Raw genomic sequence first — 7,105 nt, 5'->3', positions numbered from 1 at the left:
TTTGGCCAGAGATTCTCTTATTCAAAAATGACTTTTAATTCCCTTAAGGACCTCTTTTACATTGCAACCTTTTGACACCTTCCTCTAAAAATTCTACAAAAATTTGTAGGTGACATGTGATGTCCCTAAATCAAACTTTTTGCAAAAAATTATCCAAGTGTTTTGGAAAATTTGAGCACATTACCTTCTTTTCTATTGTGGCCCAATTTGGTGTTTGAAATACAACCCCTAGATTTACTATTTCAAAAATATATATATAAATTTGTAGATGTCAAGGGATGCACGTAGATAACTTTTATGCAAAATTCCAGCTTTGTGTTTTGAAAATTTTAAGCAATTCCTCCTCTTCTTCATTCTGATCCAGTTTGGCATTTTGCACTATGACCATGTTTTGTTTTGCTATAGTTGCATTGGGATTTTTCCTTCCTGTATAACACCCTACCAAAACGTTAAGTCCAGGACTCTAGCCCCATTGGATGATTTTAAATGCATGAAAAAATGGCCTCAACTTGTAGTCTAGAATTGTGTTTTTCAAAGATTTGCATTAACTAGTTTTCCTTTTTGGCAAACTAACCGCACCACCTCTCTTTGGGTCCAAAGAGACCCCAGACTCTTTATTTTGGTGGCCAGAAGAGCTCCCTAGGTGCCCTTGACATTTTGTCAGACACCTGTAGTGCATAGCAAGATTTGGCATGGGTTTGAGATTGCATTGGCCACTTCCTTTTATGGCCCAACCAGCTTGTCCAATAGCCTATCTTATATCTCTGGCCTAACCATGGGAGTTGCATAAGATTTGGAGCCCTTTGGAGTGCCGCGGAAGTTTGCCGAGCACCTTACGAGCGTGCTGCGTCCAGAGCGCCTCTTCTGTATGCCAGCGCAACCGAGCCGCCACATCCCACCAACCACGCGCCCCTTGCCCTCTAGTCAGCCCACAGAGCCGCGTCAAAACCCCGACCGTTGGTCGCCCCTGTCCCGTGACGCGTAGTGCCGCAGTAGTGCGACCGCCGTGGCTGCTAGCCGACATCCTCTCTGCCGCTGCAGTCGTAAGCGCCGCCCAAGCCTCCTCCGCGCAACAGCTGCACCCTTGGACCCATCCCCTGCATCGCCCCTTGCTGTCCAGCCCTGTTGCCACCCCTGCCACACCCTGCTCCTCCCCTGCCGATGCAAGTTTTTGTCACGGGCGAGCTTATCTTCGGACGCCACGAACCGACTCCCTCCAACCTATAAAAGCCCCTCCCGAGCTCACCTAGTCACCCACGCCATCCTCGGAATCCCCCCTACCGAAGAAATCGGGCCCGTGTGCCCAATTTCATCGCCGTCGGTGGCCACTGCCATGAGGAGCTCTGGTCAAATCCGCCGCAGCTAGTTCCTCCCGACGCCAAGCTTCTCCTCGTTTAGCCCCCTGGTGGCGAGAGGGATCTTTTCCCCATAGCCATGAGTACCGGAGACTTCGGGCTACAGGGACCTCTAGAAGGCCGACGCCGCCATCCGTCGGAGCCCGCGTCACCGGCGATTCCCTCCATACCCGTGCGTGTGGAGTTCCGGGAGAATCGCCAGGACCCCCTGAATCCATTCCCGTGCCTCTGCGTGCAAGATCTATAGCCAGTTGCCGGCGAGGATCCTTGGAGTGCCGCCCTGGTTCAACCACGGGAGGTAGGGGCAAACCCGACAAGTGGCCCCCACCTGTCGGTGAGCCAACCAAGCCGCCCAGTGGCGCAGCCCACCCGGTGCATTTTCTTTTCAGCGAAGCGTATTTTTCCATAGATGTCTATGTATATGTGTTTTCCTTGCTAGGAAGCGTATATCTGGCCGAAACGTTTTGTTTTCTAAATTCTTTTAAAAACATATTTGACCAGTATATTTGACTGGCTCTAACTTTTTAAATAAAACTCCGTATGGACTGATTATTTTTCCTACCTCTCTCAAATTTAATATAGTGTATTTTAAGATTTATTTCAAAAATATTCAAACAACTTTTATGTGTTGTTTTGGAGTTGCATGTTGAATGGTATTATTTTTGAAATACGGATTTGGAGGGAAGCGAACTGCTTCAAGATTTTTAGGGTGTACACCACCCGCCTCAACTCCAAAGGCAAGCACCTTGAACTCTGATTTGTGCTAAGATGTTTGATGTTTGTTGTGGTGCATGGGAATCTATGATTTCATTATTTTGATAGGAACTCTCGCATAAAATCATACTTGCATGAGTGCATGTGATGGATAATTATGTTGCCGAACATATAGGATGCAAACGGTGAGTGGGTATTTCCTCATGCGTCGTATGCCAAGTTGGTCTGGACGACCTCGGAGGAAGGTTAGTAAGGGTGTATATGAGACCATGGGGCTGACATCTCATGGGACGAGAGTGGTCATTAAAGGCTTGTCGGGGAGTGATGGTAGTATCACTGAGGTAATTATTTCAGGAAGATTGCCTGGTACTAACCCTTGCAGGAAATCTTAAACCTCCTAAGTCGACCGTAGACCGAGTCTTGTCTGTGTGTGACCTTACCTTTCATGCTGCCACAGGTCTTCCCGAAGGGGAATACAGTTTACTAGGTCGTAAACCTATTACCAGGTACACACCAAGTAGAGGGGCCGAGATGAAGGTATCCATGGCACTGGACTAAATCTAGTCATCCGTTCAGGGGGGCATGGGTGTTTCCGGTTTGGGACTGAGAGGGAATGGCCATTCCATTGTAGCGCGCGGTATAAATTTGATCCCATGCTAGTTGAGGTTGGAGTCTCCCCATCTTATGGTTTTTCACCGTTAGAGTAGCGCGGGTGAGGCCGGTCTTCGTGGGGGAAAATGGGTGTGTACTGGTTCTCGGCGTTTACTTATGAGATACCGTACACGGGATTAGTACACGTGACTATTGAAACCCGTGGGTTGTGGGTAAAGAGTACACCCTCTGCAGAGTCAAAGCTATTCGAGTAGCCGTATTCACGGTCAAGCACAACTGGTGGACTAGTCAAGTGTCGGTCTGAGTGTTGGTCTTTGGAGGAATTAGACTTAAACAGGATAATTCGTGTGAACCGGGATGATAAGTATTGCTATTATTATGAATTCTGTTATGGACTAATCCTGTGTGATATAAGGATTTATTAGAGTGTCCTTGGGACGGTTCTACCTCCAGGGTACTAGATATATCTATTATTTTATTATGGCCTTTTTGTGGTGTCGCTCAAACGCCCGATTGTGGCGAGTATTTATTTTATTATGCCCTTTTTGTGGTGTCGCTTAGACGCGTGACTCTGGCAACTATTACTACTTTCATATAAGCTCTTTATGTGGTGTTGCTGAGACGCCCGACTGTGCCATGTATGCTATTACTTATTCATTCTTACCTTCATATAAGCCCTTTTTGTGTTGTCGCTCTAGACGCCCAATTGTGGCACGAATAGTAATTTTCCTTTTACAAGCCCCTTTATGCTTTGTCGCCGAGATGCCCGATTGTGGCTTGTATTGCATGTCCTTCCGATGTGTCGCCTCAGATGCCCAATCAACAAGCTTATAATTTACTGTTACCAATCCTTGCTTGCTTATACAACATTGGTGGAAATGGTTTATCTGCATGAATGCATCCATGAATTAATTCTTATCGCATGATATATTTATTAAGGGAATTATGCATGCATCTCACCTACTTTAACTTATCTGTTTTCTAGATGTTTGCGAGTACATTCAAAGTACGAACTGGCTTGTCCCTGGCTATTGTCTTCGCCAGATTTCATTGGAGAGGAGCACGATGTCATCAACCCCGCGAATCTATGAGTCGAGGATAGCAGCCTTGTGAGATAGGAACTTATCCAGGTCAACTATTCCTGTGGAAATGGAGTTCATGGGCACTGGAGATTCCTCGAGTCGCTTCCGCCGTCAGCCTCAAACTTGGTTCAAACCAGTGGACCTTTATAGTCTTGTCACCCAAACTTTGTATTTTTTTCTTGGTATTTATGTATCAAGTGAGTGTCCACTAGCTAACAGATTCCTGGGGCTAGTGAACATAAGGGCCTGTTTTCTGGAAATTGTTTTCCGAAAAAGCAGTCGCCACAACCTTGGTATCACAGCCAAACTGACCATTGGTTAAACCTATCTTAGCCCGGTCGCTATCCCTAGCCAAGATATTTATATATTCGCAACCCAGCGTAGCCTGCCCATTCACCAACTTAAGTGGCCATCCGACATGTTTGGAAGTCGGTGCCCAACATGTCAGCCCGTGTTTAAGTTGTGTGACTGTGGGGACCCCGACTTACTAGTCGAGAATCGCCGTGCTCAATGATCCCAGAGATCCATGCTCACCGAACATAGATGCCGAATAAAAGAGTCTTACATCCATCCATATCGTTTGATACAACAAATGACCACTTCAGTCGAGTCTTACATAAATAGGGCCTTAAAGGCCTACACTTGAAACCGAACCAATAGGAGAATTATTGGTTGAAAGCGTGAACCCATGCCATCGGCCTTAACCCACAGGCATTCTGAGTGGGAAACATCCTAGCTCACATGAACGTCACCGAGTTAATCTTCACCATATCCTGTCTTTCACACCTGGTCAATGAAATAACCAGTGGCAAGCCAATGAGTACTTTGAATGTACTCGCAAACAGCCCATGATATGAACAATGAAAGTGAAGGATGACAATGTCATGCATCTCTAGTATAACTCATCTGGGTGGAATGATCATGATATGCATCAAGATAAATAATTACTCTTGAAGAACAGGTTACAGATACCAATATATCTGTCGAGGGCTGAACCATCCGGATTCACCCTATATGCCAAGTCACCGAACTTGGTCTTATCATTGCTATCATAGAAACATCTTTCTCAACACCACACACACACACAACTCATGCACGCCTGGTTTATGCGGAAATATCAGGACGTAGTTTAAGCAGGATTACCCAACTGTCCTTGACCGTGGACACGGCTATTCGAATAGTTTACACTCTGCAGAGGTAGCGCGCTGTACCCACGAGAATCAGGAAACTTCCGTGTCATCCACGACTCGCGGTAGATCACATATACCCGAGGTAAGTACCCGATCATTATCTTTCCCCTAACGGTACTAAACAAGGAGGTCCATTCGATTGGTACCTAGCCCACATGTTGTACGTCTTATGAGCACCGACTCTGCACAGTATCAACCATGCGGGGACCAATGGTGTGCCTGGAACTCATAAAAATGGCATAGTCGCCCTTCCTGGCACGACCCCATCACGAGAGTGACGACAATCACTCCTGCCACTAGTAATGTGGCTCCTTGCTAGTACCGACCAGAGTAATCAACAAAGCCCCGTCCCATAAAGGGGTAACGTGGTCGCACAGGTGAGGTTGGGACGGTCCACACATCATATATCTAATCCCATTTCCGAAACCATACTCACACAAAACACTGGTGCACCACTTCACCAAAAGTGGCCACCCATCTCATCATCACCCTCGGGCATTAGTGGCACCCGACGGATTTTTTCATAAGCCTTTGATTTAACTCATCATCATGCTCATGCAATGGTTCTCTAACTCTACTAGTCAACATGATAGTAGCATGATCCTCATAGATGGTAGGATCAAGCTCATCATGCTTGTGCTCCGAGGAGCCATATGTATAACATCACCATCATGCAAGTGCTTCGAAGAAGCCTTCGGTAACATCACACCAATGATGAACCGGCACTATGATCACATGCAACGGAAAAGTACTTGCTATTCTAGCATGCATCAATTTATATGCTCAAGTCATGGTCAAAGGGCTGCTTGCCTTGCTCACGTAAGTCCTCGGGGTCTTCGAGGTCTTCCGCTCCAACTCCGAATACTTCGTCTACTGTCCACTATCGTCGGAAACAACCATAGTAAGCCATATAGCAAGCAGAATAAAAGTGTTCTATAAATAGAAGTTCTATTTTTCTTGGACCTCTCTGGTCATAAGAAAAATACCTGAAGCTTCTCACACGAGATTTGAATCATCAAGGATTTTTAATGGATGGAAAGAGCAATAGGTGATCATTGAAGAAGCCAACAGAAATCATTCTGTTAAAAGTGAGTGAAGGCACCCATTTAACAGAGAATGATTTTAGAAATATTTAGGAAGTGGTTTCAATGGATTTGGAGTTGGTAGGAATATTCTAGAGATTTTACAATGTGGAATAAATAGCAATAGGAGCTATTTATTTATTGCAACAGAAATAAGCCACACAAAAATGCTCACCAGGGTTCTAAAAATAGGGGATGATTTTAGAAGACCCTAGGAATTTGAATCAGTCCATTTGGAGTTGATTTGCATCCTAGGGAAATTTCCAAAGTGGAGTCAAATATCGACAATTGTGGATTTAAATTAAAATGCAACAGAAAGTGGGTGGGGAAAATGTGGAAAGCACTTATTTGGATAGGCCTCATTTTTAGGATCCTGCAGAAATTTGAATCAATGAAATTGGAGTTAGAATGATTTTATAATGGAATTTTGAAACTTGCAGATAAATGAAAAGGAGAAAGTGGTCTCCCGATTTGGCTATCATGCGCACTAGGCACTAGGTAGGACTTCGGGCTGGACCAGTTGCGTAGACCGGCCGGAACCCTGGTGACGCCGAAGGCGCACTTCCTGGAGTATGTCTCCTGCGCAGGGACACACGAACGAGGGAGGGCGCGACCACTTAAAGCTGGGGGCCCGACCGGCGTGTGGCTGACGCGGGGGCCCCGCCTGTCGGGCCCTTCTTCCTCCTCCCACTCGATCTGGGAATAGGCAGGGGAGGCAGGGCCGGCCGATGCAGGACCGGATCCGGTGGCGCTCCGGCCATCCCCAGCCAAGGTGAGCGCACCTGCGGGCTCGGGGGACCGCGCCGACCCCATTCCCTTGCACGACGCTTGTAGGGAGCTTCGGGGAGAGCTGCCCATGGCCGCGGCAGAGGGCGGCGATGGAGGCCGTTGGGAGAGGAGCTCTGGCCACCTGGAGGGAAGAGGGAGGATGGGGACTGGTGCCGCAGGTTAGGAGGTCCTCCTGGAGGCGCTAAGGAGAAGGAGGGAGCTCGGGGAGGCTCGGATTCGAGCATGGCCGAAACGGCCATGGCGACGGCCATGGAAGAAGAGGTGGGGAGAAGGGCTTGGGA

The 7,105-nt window shown here is 47.1% G+C and overlaps 1 long non-coding RNA gene across 1 annotated transcript; it reads left to right on the top strand.

The window, feature by feature from the left end:
• Positions 1–990: 990 nt before the first annotated feature.
• On the top strand, positions 991–4,092 carry LOC123404449. The gene is made up of 2 exons (XR_006611795.1): positions 991–1,689; positions 3,667–4,092. It is a non-coding gene; the product is annotated as an uncharacterized LOC123404449 (long non-coding RNA).
• Positions 4,093–7,105: the final 3,013 nt, after the last annotated feature.

This window comes from Hordeum vulgare, chromosome 6H (assembly GCF_904849725.1).
Source record: "Hordeum vulgare subsp. vulgare chromosome 6H, MorexV3_pseudomolecules_assembly, whole genome shotgun sequence".
NCBI classification, from domain to species: Eukaryota; Viridiplantae; Streptophyta; class Magnoliopsida; order Poales; family Poaceae; genus Hordeum; species Hordeum vulgare.
The sequence above is the reverse complement of the archived record's forward strand: the minus strand, read 5'-3'. Positions and strand labels throughout refer to the sequence as shown.